Raw genomic sequence first — 19,843 nt, 5'->3', positions numbered from 1 at the left:
AGAACACAAAGGACATAACAGGAGGTATAAGACAGTCACAACCCCAACAAAAAACAAGAAGAAAGAAAGTACTGAAAGAGAAGAATTGCTACATCATTGTCTCTTTGATTACGGATGCTGCAATTTAAATGGACGTAAGGTATATTCCTTCTCTCCACCTTTAATAGAGAAAGTTCATTGCTTTTTCATTTGTTCATCACCAAACTTTGTTATTGTAGATTATTGCGGAATAGATAACTGGTTACATAAAATTGTAAAAAGCTGTTCTTGTGTGTGTGCGCATGTGTGCATTTTCTGTTCCATCCTTCACACACTGTGAAGAGATTGACTTTGCAGCTCTGAGTCAGTGTAAACTCCTATGTTACACCCAGATCCTGCTGTAGTAAAGAGCAAGGAAAACTACCAAGACAACCTTCTAAGATTGGCAATTTAAATTTTGTTTTAGAGGTATCTAGCACTCTCTGTTGATTAGAAAGAGAACTTAAACAATTAGCTCGGGTTAGATATTTGAGATGGGTACCATTTTTAAATGGGTACAATTTGAAAAAAATGCATCATACTCCTTATACTGCCTTAATTTACTGATACACCAGCTTCCTAATATAGAAACCACTTTCACCCAACAGCTTCAGAGCTAAGCATGTAAAGTTCCAAGGAGAGCAAACTCTATAAAGGAATGCAAACTTTGAGAAACATTCCTTACTAAATGCATTAATAATATAACATTATAAAATATTATTATTTTTATAGTGTCTTTTACTATATTTCTATACCTTTTTTCCAGGCTTCAAAAAAAAAAAAAGAGACTTTCTTCTTTTTAGTCCTTTATGCTTTCAGGAAGGATGGATAAGGACACTCAGGAAGACTGTGAAGACTCAGTAGATATTAGGTCACAGAGAGAGACTGATAAAATATCTTACTTTAAGATGTGCACCTGAGCTTGCCATCAATCCACATGATTCAAGGAGCTGGCAAAAAAAAAAAATAAGGTACACTATCCAGTTTCTTTTCCAAATGCTGGGTAAAGTAGTTTGGCTTGGGTTTCTCTTTCGTCACATTTGTGATATTCAATGCCTTTAGAACTCACCTAAAATAGTGATGTAAGATCAAAGTTGACAAGAGTACTCAGGCAAGCAGGAATTACTTCAGACTCTAAAAAAAAAAAAATAGTGGAAGCACAGGCCACAGAAGAATCCAGGATTTCATAGAGGATCCAGGATTTCACTACAGATAGTTGAGACTTCTGTTCTAAATGTTTCCTAGGCTTCATAATTCCTACTGTACATGCTGTTAGCACAGGTGACTGCTTTGTAGTGACGAAGCTTTCCTTTTTCAAACAATTACACAGGTGCATAAAGATATTTCTACCCTGCTCACCTCAATTGCATCACTTACGTAACCAGAGCTGTTACAATTTATGATCCTTCTATTCACTAAACAGTGGAGATTGTTTGAAATAATTTCATTTGGAAAGGATATTCAACACTGAACTTATTCAACCGAAATCCCAAGTTTCAAATCACATTGTAGAATGTGTTACATTGAGATTTGAATCATTTCTTCTATTTATTTTTATCACTTCTATGCAAGTATCCTCTTCAATCAGTGCAACAGTTGGACTTCAGCCTGTTTCAGTAATAAAATGCTTTTACTCTCAGGAAAACTTCTTGCCATGTTCAGTACCTTTATTCAAAGTTCTATTACATTTGTCTTTTGGAAATGTTCTGTAGTGACTAATATTCTTGGCTTCTGTTTGAATAATGTATTGTCCACGTTTCTCCATGTTTTGTCACAAGACGGTGGGAATTCTTAAGTTCTTAAGCATAATTTTAACACAAGTTTTGCATGAAAATAAAAGAATGAAAGTGCTGGAAAAAACTGGCAAAGTTTTAGTAGATACTCAGTGCATACTTTTGCACCCTTCAGGGACACACAGCCCACATACATATCATAATTTCTTGCCTGTTTACTTGTCTTACTCTTTCCAGCATAATTTCTTAGCAAAAATAGCGTTTAATTTTTAACCAGGAATGTATTTAGTAACTATTCAGACAATTATCACCACTGAAAGATTTTAGGCAAAAGCTCACAGCTGTTAACCTACTCAGAAGTCACTATTATCTTTACGACTTGGGAGTAGCAAAATAGTAAAATGAAATGAAAATGAAATAAGCTTTCTCATTGGTTTCATTCTTGAAATGTCATCTTCTCTATGATAATTACAATTAGGTGCAGACTTAACAGGCAGTTAATAAGGATGTTGTGACACTGCTTCTGACCACATTTCATTTCTAACCTATTTTATAAGGCACTGTCATTTAGAACTTTCATTTTTAATAATGTTTTTGGGCTATTTGTTCCTATAATTAAAAAAAATCATTCAAGAAAACAGCTCTCCATCTACAGGCACCATCTACAGTGCAGGCATGCACACTGAGTGGAGTCAGAATTGAAAATGTGCCAGGATTTATTTTCAGTGACAGTACTTTTTATATTGCCTAATTCTCTTAACTAATTGATTTCTTGTCATAGAAATGTGGTAGAATACTGCTGATTATGTTATCTGGAAAAGACAGAAGTAAGTTCTTCCAGGAACTTTGTCTTTCAGAAGAGTTTGGCTTCCCAGCATAATATCGAACTACATTATTAGTAACAGTATTAATACAGTTATTTCTTCAAATCAAAGCTAAGGGATTTCTTCTTTAAAATTTCACAAGTCCAATAAAAAGCTGTGCTATTTTCAATCTTTCATAAGGAGTGAGCGCAATACAGAAAAGGGTAACTTGAAGATAACTTTGCAATACACAGTCCTGAGTTGATTCTTTCTTAATTAAATAGCTAAAAACAATTCTAAGCTGACATTTAAGAACTTAAAATCAGCAACTTAACATCTCCTTTTCTTCTTGCATGTTTAGGTCATACATGGAATTATTAGAACTGCTGCTTTTAGTTAAATATTGTTCTTACTAACTTTTACTCTGAACTGTAATGGAAGCAGGCAAATAGTTTGAACACTTTTGAAAATTTTCTCTTGAGTGAGTATACACATTCCAGCATTGTTTTGGAGAAGGAAAGAGTAGAAATAAAAGTCCAGTTTTATATTATTGGGGAAAAAAATCCCACCTCCATATACATCAGTCAGTGGTGAATTAATCTTTACTCAGATATGGAAGAAGTCTCAATTGATAAAGAAACAAGTAGCAAAGAACACTCTACAGCAAAAACATTTGACCTGTTGTGTCACGTCTATGAGGTACAGGGCAATTTTTACCAGTATGCAACCTAGGAGTTTTGGGTGCAAAGAGGGTACTATTATTTACAAAAAGAGAAATACATTACTGTATCTTGGATGAAAAATCTGATTTCATTAGATTGGAATGGGAAGATTGTAAACATCATCAAAATAGCATCAAAAAGTATAATTAAATGCAAATTCTACCAAAGATAGTTTCTAAATTGTAAGAAAACCAGTCTTTCTGCACAAACCATTTAATAAGCCATAACATCCTCACATAAGAAATTCTCTTTTTATGACTCATACTACAAGAACATGAAATGATTCAAAAACTGTTTTAAAATCAGAAAGATAACTGGCTTAAGCAGTTACTGAATATGAATCTAAGAAAATTGAAAAAAATCAGTATCAAAAATAAGACTTAAGGTTATATTTCAATAGCTTGTGACGTCAACCACTAAACTCATGACAATGAAATTTTCAAGGCTACAGAATGCAAAATAAAGATTTATTTGTACTAATATATTTATATCTCACATTCACTCTCCACCCTTTTTCAATGAGAATTGAAAAAAAAAAAAAGGAGACAAAGTAGGACGACAAACGTAATGTTTTATTTAGAGTTCATAAAGTAAAAATCAAACCCTTTACTGTAATTATCAGAGCTACTCATAGTAAATGCAGTAGCTATTATGCTAACAGCAACTACATAAGCACTATCAAATGGACAAAAAGAATAACTAGTGAAAGCCATCAAGAGTCATTTGATACTTCACTCCTTTTTCTCCAGTTCAGAATGAGTGCGTTGTCATTTTACTGCTGCCAATCAGATTGCTGTGTAACTTCATCTTTGATTTTATAGAAAAGAAGGGTACAATTGTGTATATTGGCTTGAAGTCACTATCCCAAAAGATTGCTGCTTGCATTAAATTCTATTATTTTTTCCTGATTAAAAATGCTACATTTTACAAAATGACAGTAAATCTAATTCAGAAGACATTGAGTTGGCACCAAAATGCTCTGGTTAGAAATTGCCTATTGTAGAAACTAGAAAACATTAAAGATTACCAGTTTTTTTCTTGCATACACTGAAAGTAAGCTTAATTCTCTATTCAAAATTGAATCTGCTTGCTATTCAAGGAAAGTTTCTCCTGCTCAATTATAGACAGACTTGTTCTTTTATACATCCAGCTAAGATGTGGATCTTCAAACACTCTAAATTTGAGGGACATGCCCTCCAAGCTATCTATGCTAACAGCAACTACATAATCACTATCAAATGGACAAAAAGAATAACTGGGTATATAACTAGTTGCAATAGAAGAGGGAAAGACAGACAAACGCACAAGAAACAAATCTCAGAATAGAATTTAATAGTTTAACCAGAGAATGAATTAGCTCTTCATTAGTATGAAAAGAATTTTCTTAGTTTTTTTTTCTCCTGGGTGAAGCATCAAAAAGCATATTATACACTTTGCTATCATTTTGAATTTTTTTTTTTCAATTTTTCTTCTATTTCATAGAATCACAGAGGTTGGAATGGACCTCAAGAGATCACTGAGTCCAACCTCCCTGCTAAAGCAGGTTCCCTACAATAGGTCACACAGGTAAGTGTACAGACAGGTCTTGAATATCTCCATAGAAGGAGACTCCACAACCTCTCTGGGCAATCTGTTCCAGTGCTCTATCACTCCTACAATAAAGAAGTTCTTCTGCATGTTAGTATGGAACTTCCTATGTACAAGTTTTCTTTAATGATTAAGGTGCGTCATATTTTATGTGGTTCATTTCTCCACATTTTTCACTATGTTCTATGAAGATAAATACTATCTTTTCATAGTATACTTGAATATTCATAACACAGAACTCCACTAAAGTTGTTCAAAGTAATATACAAACATGATGAACTAGTATATAGTATATATACAAGATATTTCTTGTACAGCAAGGAATACAAAAATGAAGAAAAAGAAATATATTGTCTATATATATAATAGAGTACTAATTTGTTTTAAATACCAAGTGAGCCACTGTAATGATTGTCAAAGACATCTGTCAAATAGTACTTTTAAATCAATGAGTTACATTACATATAAACAACTATATATCAGATTAGGCACTATCTTCCTTTCATTCAATGACAAAATTAATAAATTGCCTTAAATCTATGTGTTCATCTGAAATGCAAAAACAGTATTTCAAAATTGTTCTTAAAGAACCGTTTATGCTACATTTCATCTTATATTTCTCCATTTCTGGGCAGGTGTATAGAAAACGCAGTTTGGCTGTCACCTTTAAATACCTACATTTTCTGAATGTGTTCTAAAATTTTTAAAAAAGGGCTTATTTTTCCAGTCTGTTCTTACATATAAATGAAAAATAAGTTTCAGGTCAACATTTTATCACTCACGTACTTCTGAAGTTTTTAAGAAGTGATTACTAATACAGAATACAGTAACTGAACAAAATCATGCCAGAAGCAAAAGCAAAGCTTTCCTGAAGCACTCAGTACATCATTCTACCAGCTGACTATTGGGTAATGTCACCTCTTGTTCTGCAAAAGTATTCAATAATGAAACACTCAGATACTGCTGTCATTTAATATTTCATAAAATTTCCCAGAATTAGATGAACAAAAGCATTCTGGTTTTGCTTGATCAAGCAGTACAGTATATAATTCCAGTTGGTCAAAAGCCACTTCATTGCTATGCCACTGCATGTTTCCTACCAGGAGAGTCTGGAGAAATGAACACACATTTCAAAAGATTCACCTTCTGAGTTTCATTCTCTGAAAAAGGGTAAAGCTTTTGGAAGCGATGCTTCTAAGACAGTGTTTTAGACACCAGACAAAAAAAAAAAAAAAAAAAAAGAATAATCAAAAGTGGCACCTCTTATCTGATGCTTAATAAAAGAGAAAACAAAAAAGTAAAGCTTTTCTTTTGTAAATGGATCTTCAACTGACTTTGCTGATTGCTGTTAAAATATAGTAACTCATCAACATTTCAGAGGGAGTGATGTAAATGCTACAGTCCTTTTGTACAGTTTCTATGTCATAGGCTAAAATTCCTTAACATTTACCCCCCCCAAAAGATAGTTTCCAGTCATCCCAATTCCAAGTATACTAAGAAAAAATGTTTTACGAAATGTGAAAACAAAGAAGTCACTATTAGCAGTAGTATATTTAGCATTCATGTAAATAGAAGATAACAGCATTCTCTTCAACTTCTGTTGAGTTTAGTTGTCATTCCTTAAAACCACACTAATTTTCCTAGAATTTACAAAATGTTGTTAGAAAGACTACCGTAAGCTATTCCAAGGCTAGGTATTCTGAGGCCTTATGAGAAAGTTTACTGAAAAATACGACCAGGAGCTGTACATACGTATATATCAACAGCAAAAGGAAATAAAAATATATAAAACCGTTGCTTTCTCTAAAAGACTACAGAAAGACTTACAGGAGCATAGAGAAACACTGTTTTATAATATGTCAGTTATAGCTAATTCTTTCATAATCCGAGGTTATTACATGATATGAACATACATTTGGAGAAAGAAGGATGTAATTCATTTTCCCCCTATAATTATCTGACATTTTGAAAATCAACAAACTTCAAATGTCAACATCCATTTAGATGAGAGAGAAAGCTGTGGTTTCATGAAAATTAGAAGGGATCCCAGGAGACATTAGAGTAAAACACACTGTAGGAAAAAAATAAAACCATGGAAATCTGAAAGTTTTTCTGTTTTCACTGTCCAACTTTATGTTTTTAACCTTTGCTAATGAATAGTCAAAGGTAACTCTCAAATTATAAAATGAGCTCAGTAGGACAGATATTGTTAATAGTTCCTTTATCCTTCCTCTTTCTACTCACAAGCCACTCCAATGATTTTTTTTTAAAAAAAAAACTTTTTCTCATGAATGGAAGTTGATGTTCATGAGAAAGTTGATAAATGCTGGCTTTTAGAATGAAATATGTTGACAGCTTTGAGCTTTAGTGAGAAAATGAAGACCAACATTTTAAGAGTCTTTCATCAGAACTGAAATACTTTCTTCACAAGCTTTGGCATCTGATCCAGTACCTTTGAAGTTGGCTGCAAAACAAGACAATTCATCTTATTAGCTGAGTAGGAATGCCCTTCAAATAGTAGTGAAACTACTCCCTGTAAACATCAGTCAATCTGAAATATCTGCATTTTTACTATATATGTTGGCTTTCTACTTACTACATCTAAGATTAAAACAGTATGCTTAACATGTTTATAGACATTAAAGAACATTTTTTAATTCCAAAGCTAACCCTACAGCAAGTTGTGATGAAGTGATGACAGACAGAATATTTGTGAAGTAATCAATCAAATGTCTCTCATTACATTTTGGACAGAATGTATGTAGATCAGGGCTACTACACCAAAAAACTACTTTCCTGTAGTTTATGTCTATGTGAGTAGGTACATGAAGTTAAATATCAAAGTCACACTTTTATGTGCTTACATTCCTTTTGCCTTAAAAAAGGAGTTAAAATGAGAACTAGTATCAAATGAGAGCTGAAATACCTTCTTATACAGAAAAGATATTACCAGTAGAATTTATGAGTTCACATTCAGAGTTAATATTACAGTAGTCCACAAAAATAATAATGTCTTGAAACAAAATTTTAAAAACAAAACATGAAGTTTTCCAGGGAATATTACTAAAAACTGCATTAGCTTTTGTAGATAATTTATTATTTCTTAAAATACACACCTGTCACTTTATGCTCTAAACAGTAATAGGTAACTGTATGGTTTACTGAATGAGACTATCATTACTAGTAAATGCATCCTTTATTTTTTACAAGCAGTCTTTTAAAACTGTTCAAAAATATTTTTATATTATTTCAGTATTTTATAATCATTTTAAAACTACATTGAAAACCTGTTTTCCTTCTGTATTTTCATGCATTTCTTACAAGAAGATTGCGATGCCATCACCCGGATGAATTTTAGGCCAGTACCAATTAATTATTTATAATTACCAAAACAGAATTCATTAATAAGAGAATTCAACACTACTGAAGTTACCAAAACTCAAGGCAAACGGGGCCTTTCAATAACTCAGAATCAGCTGGAAATACCTTGATTTAAACATTATTTGTAGAAACAAAGAGGAAATTATTTGAGCTATTTCTTTTCTCTGGAGCTCTGACTAAGCAAAAGAACAGTAAATAAAATTGTTCATTCGGATCAATAAAATACGCAGGAAGGAAATTTTCATTTACAACCAATTTTTTTTTTTTTTTAAATAATAGTCAGCAAAGACAGCAGCAGAGCCAATAAGAAACCTGGTCTTGCAAAGCCTTGCCACTTCAGAAGTCCATTTTACATGAATATTTACAGCGCCAGGTGCTTTGAAAGACAGAAAACAGATTTTGCATACATCCACTGGGAAAAAAAAAACAACTGAATGTGCATTTAGTGATTGCAGGATACAACAGAAGTGGTGGACAAAAATCATTCTGTTCACTTTCAAAATATACATGTAGAGCTGTGGAGTTGTCTACAGCAGTTTTTTTCTGCTACAATGGCAGTTGATTTGCTGCCCATAGCTCTTTGAAGGTATTCCAGACTGGTTTTTGACCAGGGAATTCATGTCAAAATCAATTTGGTAAGAAAAGTTTCTCTTTCTTCCACTATTAAGTAATAGCTAGTGAGTACATGGGAAGGGATCACGTGCAGAATACCTAGAGCAATGTGCCCAAAAGTTATGAAATACCATCCTCAAGGATCAACAGATACAGTGACATTTGCCTATATATTAAAATTGGAAATGAAACACAAAGAAATACACTTTAAAACAATAAGAGTCCTTTCCTTCTGAATCTCCCACATACGTAAGTTGAAAACAAAGCAACAAAATATGCCATCTGTTCAAATAAATTACAGATAAACAAAAAGAATCATTTAAGTTCAGCCATAGCTTAATGCAGCTGTACACAGACACTGAGCCTCAACAGTTTTGAGGTCAGCTGGTATAATCATTGCACCTTCTTGCTCGTCTTCTGAGCATTTTGTGGCTCTGGAGAATTGGTTACCGCTGTGTACCATGGTGGTGGATCTTACCCGCATTAGGGTTTTTTTTTTCCTGAGACTGTTTCCTTTGTTGATAAAGTCTTTAACTACAAAAAGTAGTTTGGAGTAGCAATGTAATATCATTTAACACCTTAATAGCAAACATATGTTTCACTTAGTTATGTTTATAGGTCTGTCTGAAAACACAGTTCTTTTTCAAGCAGATAATACAGCACTGGTGGCTAGCCAAGAATTCATCAAAAATCCCTGGAGAAAAACTTTTTAATCCTCAGTATTTCCAAATGGAAACTGAAACTAATTTTCACTTGGGCAACGGGAGCATTAAGTAGTCCTATTTTCCCTTATTCTAGGAGTTTATGGTAGTAATGCTGAATTTCTATGAAATTCCTTAATTGTTCATTGTTATTTCCTTCCTCAAACTCTTACAGATTTAATGAGGTTTCTCTTTTATTGCAGAACCACTTATTAGAAGTGAAGAACGTAAGTGTAAGGAGATTTTCTTCATAATTACTTGCAAAGGGATGAGCTCTAGAGGGAGAGAAGGAGGTAGCTCAGGGGGTCAGAACTTAAACAGAGTATTTCAGACAGAGCAGAGACCTGAAGCACAGTGTACTGATAGTCGCCAACATCTATTACTGCCATCCTGTATATGAGCAGTTTGTGTGAACTCCATCTGGGAGGAGCTAGGAAAAAAAACATGGTCTTCTGTCCAGCTCTCATAGAAGGCATTCCTTGTGCTTCAACCGAGTCTATCAGCCAGCCTAGCAGTGACATCAAGTTGGTTTCCTGCTTGTGGAAGATGTCCTAAGAACAAACAGATAAAGGCAACAAAAATGGCATATGGATAATTTGGAGGTCCTTCTCCAAGGTTATTCCAAACTCTTTTGATTTAAAGAACAGTCCATTCTCAAGGGTAATCAGAGTAGTGATTTTTTTTCCCCTTTTTAAAGCTAATTCAGAATAAAATTTGCAGAAATTGAAAAAAGCAAATTGTGAAATATAAACCAATACAAATCTTTGCAACACTGCTTGCAGCCAAATAAGTCAAAATTGTCCCTTAATACTGTCAGTTAAGGATAACAAACTACCTTTGAGCACTTAATAGTCTCTGTGGCAATTTAAGTAAAAAGTACCAACAGGAAGCTTATTTCTCACTTACAAAATGAGAAATCAACATAATTCACATTCTTTATCCTTTTATTTCATGAAAGTAACATAACAAAGCAAATCCACACCATTATTGGCTTACAGCCTTAAGTGCTATGGGAGACTGTAAATCCCAACAAAGCTGTGTAACTCCACTGGCCTATTAGAAAACATAAAGAATAGCAGCCCACTTGTCAGACAAACAGCTGGGTCTCAAACATTCAAAGCAATTAACTTTCCGATTTTTGGCTAAGGGCTGACCAAGAGTCAGCAATCTAAGCAGGTTTGTTCCAATGCTTCTGTAATTAGCTCATGTTGATAAGTTACCAGCTACACGTTATCAAGTCAGCTTTGGCAAACCGGGGACCAGCAGGCAAATTTCAAACTTCAAAGTAAGCTCTAAAATATCTGATCATATAATAAAAAATACTCAGTCTTAGTACCTTATCTTAGAAGCTCACATTGGTTAGACAGTGACCTTTACGGGATTACCTTAACATTGAGGGAAATCAGACCCTCTCTGAAGTGTTCTCAAACTTGTAATAGAGGATGGCTCCATGAGTGACGTTTATGTTGAAAAAAGAAGAGGGAGAAAAAAAAAGGCTTAAATGTCTCCCTGCATAAGCTGAAGCTCTGATTTGAAGCCATCTGACTTTAGAAGTCCAGGACTATGATAGCTGACTGACAATTTGCAGGATGTAACATAACACTCTATCAACCAGAGCAGGAGAGAATGCAGCTTTGAGACTCTAAATCTTTTGTTTGTTTGTTTTTTCCCATTATTTTGTTTATATTATCAATATAAAAAGGCAGATTCTTACAAATACCTTATTTGTTCCTGTCCCCAAAATATCCTGTTCTGTCTGGCAACAAAAACAATTCTAAAGAAAATGGCAAGGATTTAAAAGGTACCTTTAAAAGCAGTAGCTGCTGTAATCTTCTATTTATCAAGCACAGGTAGGGAGTACCTACCATGTAGATCTGTCAGCCAGTTTCTCTGCATCTTTACAAAACAAAAACATTTCTTATGCTGCAAACATCTAGCTATCAACCATTTATATATTACTCTTCTTACTGAATCCTCAACAGCTGTGGAAATTTTCAACTGTTCTAGAGAATTAAGGGAAAAAGAAAAAACAACACCTTCTATTTACGGACATTAAAGATACATTATTCTCCTCCCAATGTCAACTTCTGCTGACAACTTCCAAAGCCCAATTTCTCCTCTTATTTCTAACATACTGCTTTTTGCTGTTTCATCACCATATCCTGGAACACTACATTAATTTGAGATTGCCACACAGTCCATACCCAGACCAGCTACCTGTAACGCACTAAAATCAAAATAATTCATTCCCTTAAAAAAAAAGAAAAAAGAAGAAAAAGCGTGAATAATGTGTAAGCAGGCAATTTCTTTTTCTTCTAATGTCTTTTAATTAAAGCAAGCAGCTAGCCCAGTTGCTTCCAGTCCCCCCTGAATACTGAGCACTGAGCTAAAAATAAACATTAAAACATGCATCAATTACATCCTGAGGAACAAAATTAGACTTGCATTTGGATAATATGTTATTTGAAAGCAGTCTCACAGTTTCTACCACTAATGCAGTGATATAATTAATCACAGGTCTTATTATGTTATAGAAGATAAGTGTTATTAGTTTTCAAACATTTAGATGCACAGAACACATAAGCTATAGTTTCATTAGCATTTTGTTTCAGAGTACTCATGCAGTTCTGAAAGGAATCACCCCACTGCTCTCTTCTATGGCACACGGGTCAAGTTTCCAGGGCAGTTTTGCTGCATGTTAGCTGGATTCTTTGTGAAAAAAATATAAGCCAGGCATATACAAAATGCACTTCAATCCCCACAGGCCCATTAGTGGTCTCTCAGAAAGCTCAGAACTATATGAACGTAGAATAGCCTGCTCCCATACATGGATCAGCCAAAATCCAGCCCAAAGTAAAATTCCTGACCTGGATGTAGAGACTGGTGCATCAACACAAAATGCCTGACATACCAATCCCTTCCTATACTACTTAATTATTTCTTAAGGCAGATAACAGACACAGAAGACTTAACACACATATTCCTGAATCTTGGCTGAAATCAAACCTAATACAAAAAACTCCTAACTAAGGATACACTGTCACTGTAACTAAGGATACACTGTCAAGCAATGATAGCACTTGAACAATACAAAATTTTCCATTCTCCTTCTTGGAATAACTTCACTCGTATATTTAGCATAAAAATCCCTACAAGGTATTTTTCAATTTCAGCTATTTTAAATTTAGGTAGCATTTCAGAATATGCAGTAGATGTCTATAAAATAGTCTTGTATTACTTCTACTAGCATCATGGGTGACATTTATTTACTGCATTTCATCTCTGCTCAAAATAACTAGATGTATCAGGCTTATTTATTTTTGACCGATGAGATATAAGTAAAGCTCCTGGGATGTCGTGGCACTTCAGAGCCAATTTGCAGAGAGGATCAGAAAATATTGCAACTTGTCTATGACAATAAGAGCTTGGAGATGCGGAGACAGCACAGGCACATGTGGGGAAGTGGAGCAAAAACTTCTCAGCCTCTTCAGTCTTTACAGCTCGTACAGTGAATTTTATATCCCCTCCGGCTAACAAAGTTCTTCCTGTGAGATAGTAACCATAGCTCCTCACAGCTGGAAAATCCCCCAATAGTGTGAAGGGCCGCAAGAAGGCAATCACCTGCAGCCCCATCCTTGGCGCATGCCTGAGGGCTGTGGTCCTGTCTGTGCCCAGCTACGTGTCTCCAGGACCCAATTTGCTTTTCCACTTCCACCTTGACCTGCCCTGCCACCAGGACAGACCCACCATGGCTGGCCCCGGCTCTTGCCATGCCTGGCCCTGGCACACTGCCCACCTTGCAGCACTGGGTGGTAATTCACTGGCATGTGAGCTGTCATGCATTAACTACTTAATAAAAACACACAGTACAGAAGATATTGAGATACAGCCTTAGAGAGTGAATTAATCAAGCCTCACATAATAAAGGCTAAATTTTTCCTATCAGAGGTACAAAACTCATCCTGCAATGTCTCAGGCCAAAGCCACCATAGATTAAAAATACAGAAATGTATAAACTGATTAAGATTTACAGTGGTTTTAATGAACCAATAAGGCATATGGTGGATCAAGCAGAATGCAGATACACGGTATAGGTGGCAGGCACAGAGCACCTGCGGCTATGACTGTGAATTTCCAGCCCGTGTAAAACTGAGACATGCCTGCCTTCAGCCTTCTGAAGCCTCTGGTCTTATAACTGGAGCCAGGTCAAGAGGTACCAAGATGAAAACTCACAACTGGTCAGTTTATCTCTCACCAGTGCAGGTGGGAAAAGGCAGGCAGGTAGATAATCATTAGGAATTATCCATACCACAACAACTAACTAGAAATAAGAAAGTATTCCCTCTGCTTCACAGAGGAGATCACCATACGAAGAATCTGGTTCAGCTGAAAAAGGTAGGAAGGTAAGATAATTGTATAAAGGGGCATTTAAAACCAAGTGTCTCCCTGCCCTCCCTGGGAGATGTGACCCTCAGGTAGCAAACTAAAGCAGTCAGCAGCCCCGCTCCAGTCCTCTCTACACTTATTACCAGACTTACTTTCCTCTCATATTAAAAGCATTTTTTTTGCAAAAAAGTGATTTTAATTGATTTGAAGTAATTGTCAGGAAAATTTGTTCATTCCAATTCTTTTACTGCCCCTATCTTTATCCTGCAAACTGTTACTAGGATTCATTGCATTTTAGTTCCTTGCCTCTCATTTTCATTACCTTTTTTCTCCTAGCACTTACCGTTTCTCAGCTAGGTGTTCTTCATGTAACACAAAGGGCAAAAACCATCTCTTCTTTTGCTTTGCTGCTGACACAATACATGCCATCTTGTTATTTTCTTGTACAATTACATATACTGTTTCAATGCCCACTATACTCTTTAGCACATTCATGAAGGTTCTGTTTCCACATCTAAACCCTTCTTAAAGTCTTCTGCCAAGTGGGCAATCCCATGAACTATTTTTTGAAGATGCTTAGTTCTTGGTTCTGTTTCTCTAGCTGTTTGATAGTACTCAGTCTTTATGTACTTCAGTGCCTTTGGGAATTTCCAATTTACAGTCAGAAAAGTGTAAAACACGTTTACATACCTTTAATTTTAATTGCATCTACCTCAGGTAACAGACACAACAGAAATGTACAGATATATAATTTAGTGCAGCCTGTTTGCTCATGCAAGGTTTTTCAGAAGCTCTGCCCACACAGAATTAACATTGCAGCTATCACCCGCTCTTACCAGATGCAAGGTAACTCTTCAGATGCTAGCAGCAAAACAACCCAAATAATGTGTGAATATATCCATTATTTCTTTATCCTGGAACTTCAGAAACCTACCATAATAAAGCAGTTAGCTTACGTATTTGCATTCCCAACCTAATATACCATCCAAATAGTGGGCCAGCAGAAGAAGCTGACATGTCTAAATTGAAATGCCAGATCAATTACATGTTTCATAAAGGGAGAAATAGATCTACAAAGTTAGGAGGCATTTTTGAGTATATTTTCAGTTCAGCAGTTGTAGTCTTATTGTCGACTAAATTATCAACTAGGTGATTAAAAACTGCAGGGCTAAAAATGACAATGAATCAAAGATGAGCAAAATAAATACACAAAACTAAAAGCCAGCTATGCTAGATTAAATGATGATTTCAGATATTAATTCAAGTGACACAGAATGCACATTCAGTGATTATGACTGAATGTCTTATCAACTGAAATCCATATTTACAATTACAGAGTATATGCAAACACTATGAGGGCAAATTTTTATGCAAAAGAGGATAAATAAACAGATCATGAGTTAGAAATATACTGGAAAGATGGTGCCAACAGAGTTATTCATGTACTAATCAATAGAAAGTAAAGTAAAAAATAACACATGACACTGGAAAACATTATGAAATGGGAAAAAAAATGTTAACACAAGCAAAAAAAGATAGAAAGTCTGGCGAAAATCTATAAATGCAACCCAGTACACTGATTAAACTCTAATTTTGTCAATATTTGCTCACAAGAGTCTTCTGATGCATTGCCCTTTAGAAAGTATACGCTATAAGGAACTAAAATGAAGAAGTAACTCTCAAAACATGCACAGAATGATTTAATCACAAAGTAAGTTTCCGAAAATGGGATTTTTGCCACTTCTATTTACATGTTTAAGAGTTTAAGTTTATACATTTTATTCAACAAATGACAAACTAGAAAAATCCATTACTATCTAATATGAAATTTCATGAAAGCATCTGAGTTCAGTCTAACAACACTTCAAAGAGCGATTTAGTTAAATCCGATAAGTAGGATTACATACAGATGTCAATCAATAGATGCTCCCTGTCTATTTGCATTTTTAAAAAATGAAATGTCATGCTTAATAATTACTTTCTAAATGTCCTTATCTAAAATTTGTATAAAACTGTGCAAAAACATGTTATAGTTTGCCTGTGCTTCACACAGTGAACTTTATCACCTTCACAGTGCATCCATGTTTGTTAAAGCTATTTTTTAACTTGAAATTATGGTACTTATAGAGAGAAAAAAAAGTGCCTGGGGAGACTCAGGGAAGATCAACAAACAAACAAACAAAACCAACACTGTGGTTCCTCCATCATAAATATTAGTATATTTGTAGAAAATATGAATGAAATTGTCATGAAAAAAACTTTAAGAAATCTAGACAGAATTTACTGCTAATGGCATTTTTTTTTCTTTTATAGATATCTCTACCGGAATAGACTTCTAGCTGATTTGTTATGCAAACCAACAAGCCTAGTTTTGTGAGGAGCCTACACTGAATTAGAATGCTATATGAGTTACAAAGCAAGCGAGCAAAGGGAAACTACTCACTTCTGCCTCCTGTTTACATTATGCTGCCACTGCTCTCTTTGTGCAAACCAATTAAACTGAGTGATCAGTAAATCCTTCCAGTGCAAGTATTTCTCTCAGCCAGTCAAAGGGTCACACTAGTAGGCTTCTGGCCAATGTTTCGTGTTGCTGACACAGCCAGCTTTCTATGGCTCTGTTCATCAGTGAGAAATGCCAGAGGCAGATAACTCTTGGGACCTGGCTGTAAAGGTACCACTGTGTAGCAGGGACACTCCTTCAAGGTCTAATAGGAAAGCCAGCAAAGTGGCAGATTTGCAGCTTTGCCCTTTTGTTTTTCTCCAGGACGTAATTCAGCTAAATACATTCACTTACAAAATTCAGCAAGGAGCTACTGAGGGGTGCATATACTCTTTCATGGCTATCAATGTGCATCATGAGTTGAAAGTTAAAAAAAAAGAAAAATCCTAAACAACAAATAGCATCATGTATGTTTCCTTTAAAATCAAGATTCTATGGGATATTTAGCTGTACTCATGAAAAGAAGGGGAGTGGACACACAAGGCTTTCATTCTCCTTTGTGGTGCGCAGGCATAGTCTGACCAAGTCTACCTGCTCAGAACTTGAAAAGAAGCCCTAGAGGACAGACACCAAAAGGGAAAAGAGCTGATGGTATGCAGACCCAAAGGTGTCTCCAAAATGATCACAGTACCTGTGCTCCCTTCCACACCACAGCCACAGGCAAACTGCTTTCTACTCTCCAACAGAGCAGCTGAACAAATAGACGTGTTTATAATCATGCAAACAATCTAAGGACTTTCTACTGACAGGATGAGAAGGGAGACACATCAGACTTTCTTCATCTACACAAGTACCATATAAGGAATAGGTCTATATTACTAGTTTACTCTAGAGAAATTACCTCCCCAAAAATAAATCTACCTGAGCTAACATCAGTTCATCAGAACCTCAAAACATATACTGTAGCTAGAATTGTATTTTGACAGTCTTGCTTTCAACAGACATTACCAAAACACCGAAGACAGTCTCAGGAGCCCTGTCCAGAAAGCAGTTTCTCTATGGACATGGTCTCTGCATGTACCCATACTATCCTGTCCTATTTCAGCATGTTGGCGAAGCTTTCTCTTCTGATTGCTGAAACATGCTTCTAAACCCACTGGGATACAAGGTTCACTGGGAAATGTTACAATTTTGCAAAACAACGAAACAAATAATAAGCTACCCTCCTCCTCCTCTAAACAACAGATGATTTGGGGAGGTTTGAGGTAAGAAAGATGAGCTTTCATATTCCACTCTCTAAGGTTCTTTTGCCTAGAACTGTCACCACTACCTATAGACTGCCGTGTACTGCATTTCCTGGTCTTTACCTGTAGTTGTACTTACCGTATTTGTAACTGATTGAAAGTGCGTTGTGGTTTTGTTTTAAATTTGGGTTAGTTAAGTTTACATTCTTATGTGCCAAAAGTTCAAGGAAATAAAATTTGGCAAGGGTGAGTGATAAAAGAATTAAATTCTATAAGACATTGTCTTGGATACTAATTTTGGGGGGATATGTACTGGAAATATTTTTTGTGATGTAGTGTCACGCAGCACAAGAGACATTTAATATCTATTTTATTCTATTACATATTACTTGAAGCTGAAAATTGTTCGTGAAGACTTTTTCCAGAATCCTCAATTTAAGCAAAACGATTGTCTAATGCATGAGAGTTGGTAAAATTAATTTTCAAATGAGTTCTTAAAAAAAAAAACTAATTCATCTATAATCACGGAATGGCTTGGATTGGAAGGGCATCTTAAAGATCATCCAGTTCCAACCCTCCTGCTATAGGCAGGTGTCATAGTTCTGTGATTCTTTGTTGTCAGTATTCCCCATCATAAAATCATGTAAAGCACTGGCAGTTAAAGAGTTAATGTTCTGGTCCGCAGACTGCTGTTTCTGGTTGCTTCCTTCTCAGAGGGGGAGGGGAGGAGATGCATTCCCCAGGGGTCTGCTAGTGGAGGAGGTTGGTGAAGCCGCCTGGCAGACCGGGGGTCTCCGTGCGCTGCAGAGAAGCACGCAGTCCCCCTGCAGCTTACAGAGTAACGCCTCGGCTTGGGACTCTTTGTCTCTCTTTCTCTCATTGTGTTTGATTTGTTGGCCTCAATTCTGATATCATATTTAGTAAATTAATGTTCCTCCTCAGATTCCTGCCACTGTTTAGACCCGTCTACGATTTCCCTACCCTTCCCCCTTTTCCCTTTTTTTCTCCCAGGGCGGGTCCGCAGGTTCCCTGCCTCATTAGTCACGGGACCAGGCTGGCCCGTAAACTGACGACATTTTCTTTTTTTCCTTTCTTTCCGGGCTTGTGGGCCTGCTGTCCCCCTGTCACGGACCCGGAAAGATCCAGGGATAACTCTGTGACAGCAGGGACACCTCCCTCTCAACGAGGTTGCTCATAGCCCCATCCAGCCTATCCTTGAATGCTTCCAGGGAGAGGGCATTCACAACCTCGCCAAGCAACCTGTTCCAGTGTCTCACCACCCTCACATTAAAGAATTCCATCCTAATATCTAGTCTAAATTTACCCTCATCCAGTTTAAAACCATTTCCCCTCATCCTGACGCTACTTGCCCTTATAAAAAGACCCTCCCCCGCTGTGCTCTAGGGCCCCTTCACTGTGCAAGTACTGAAAGGCTGCTATAAGGTCTGCTCAGAGCCCTCACTTCTCCAGGCTGAAGAGCCCCAGCTCTCTCAGACTGTCCTCATAGGGGAGGTGCTCCAGCCCTCTGATAATCTTTGTGGCCCTTCTCTGGACCAGCTCCAACAGCTCCATGTCTTTCTTGTGTTGAGGGCTCCAGAACTAGACACAGTACTCCAGGTGAGGTCTCACGAGAGCAAAGTAGAAGAGCAGAATCACCTTCCCTGATCTGCTGATGGTCACGCTTCTCTTGATGCAACCCAGAATACAGTTGGCCTTCTGCGCTGCAAGCACACGCTGCCAGCTCATGTTGAATCTCTCATCAACTGGCACTCCCAAATCCTTCTCCTCAGGGCTGCTTTCAAGCCATTCTCTGTGCAACCTGTATCTGAGCATGAGATTGCCCGGACCCAAGTGCAGTACTTTCCACTTGGCCTTGTTGAACTTGATGAGGTTGGCATAAGCCATTCCTCCAGCATGTCCAGGTCACTCTGGAAAGCATCCCTTCCCTCTAGCGTGTCCACTGCACCACTCAGCTTGGTGTCATCTGCAAACTTGCGGAGGGTGCATTCGATCCCACTGTCCATGTCGCCTACAAAAATGTTAAATAACAACAGTCCCAGGGACACTGGAAGCAACAACGTGAAAACGAGAGAACCACTGCATTTTAAATGCATACAGTAAGAAACGCAGTGGACTGCAGGCAGGCAATTGGAATAGTAGGATGGTATGGAATATAGTAAATCGCTTTCTTTAAGGGGGAAGGAAATAATACGTCA

At 36.4% G+C, this 19,843-nt stretch overlaps 1 protein-coding gene and 1 long non-coding RNA gene across 3 annotated transcripts in view; both read right to left on the bottom strand.

The window, feature by feature from the left end:
• The window catches only part of PRKN (parkin RBR E3 ubiquitin protein ligase), a 712,245-nt gene that overhangs the window by 532,334 nt on the left and 160,068 nt on the right, over positions 1-19,843 (bottom strand). The window lies entirely within an intron of this gene.
• On the bottom strand, positions 6,396-11,715 carry LOC110395960. Its single transcript, XR_002436711.1, has 2 exons — positions 11,363-11,715; positions 6,396-10,108 (listed from the first exon to the last, which is right to left on the bottom strand). It is a non-coding gene; the product is annotated as an uncharacterized LOC110395960 (long non-coding RNA).

The sequence above is a fragment of the Numida meleagris genome, chromosome 3, assembly GCF_002078875.1.
Source record: "Numida meleagris isolate 19003 breed g44 Domestic line chromosome 3, NumMel1.0, whole genome shotgun sequence".
Classification (NCBI taxonomy): domain Eukaryota; kingdom Metazoa; phylum Chordata; class Aves; order Galliformes; family Numididae; genus Numida; species Numida meleagris.
Note: the sequence above shows the minus strand (reverse complement) of the source record. Positions and strands in the feature narration are given on the sequence as shown.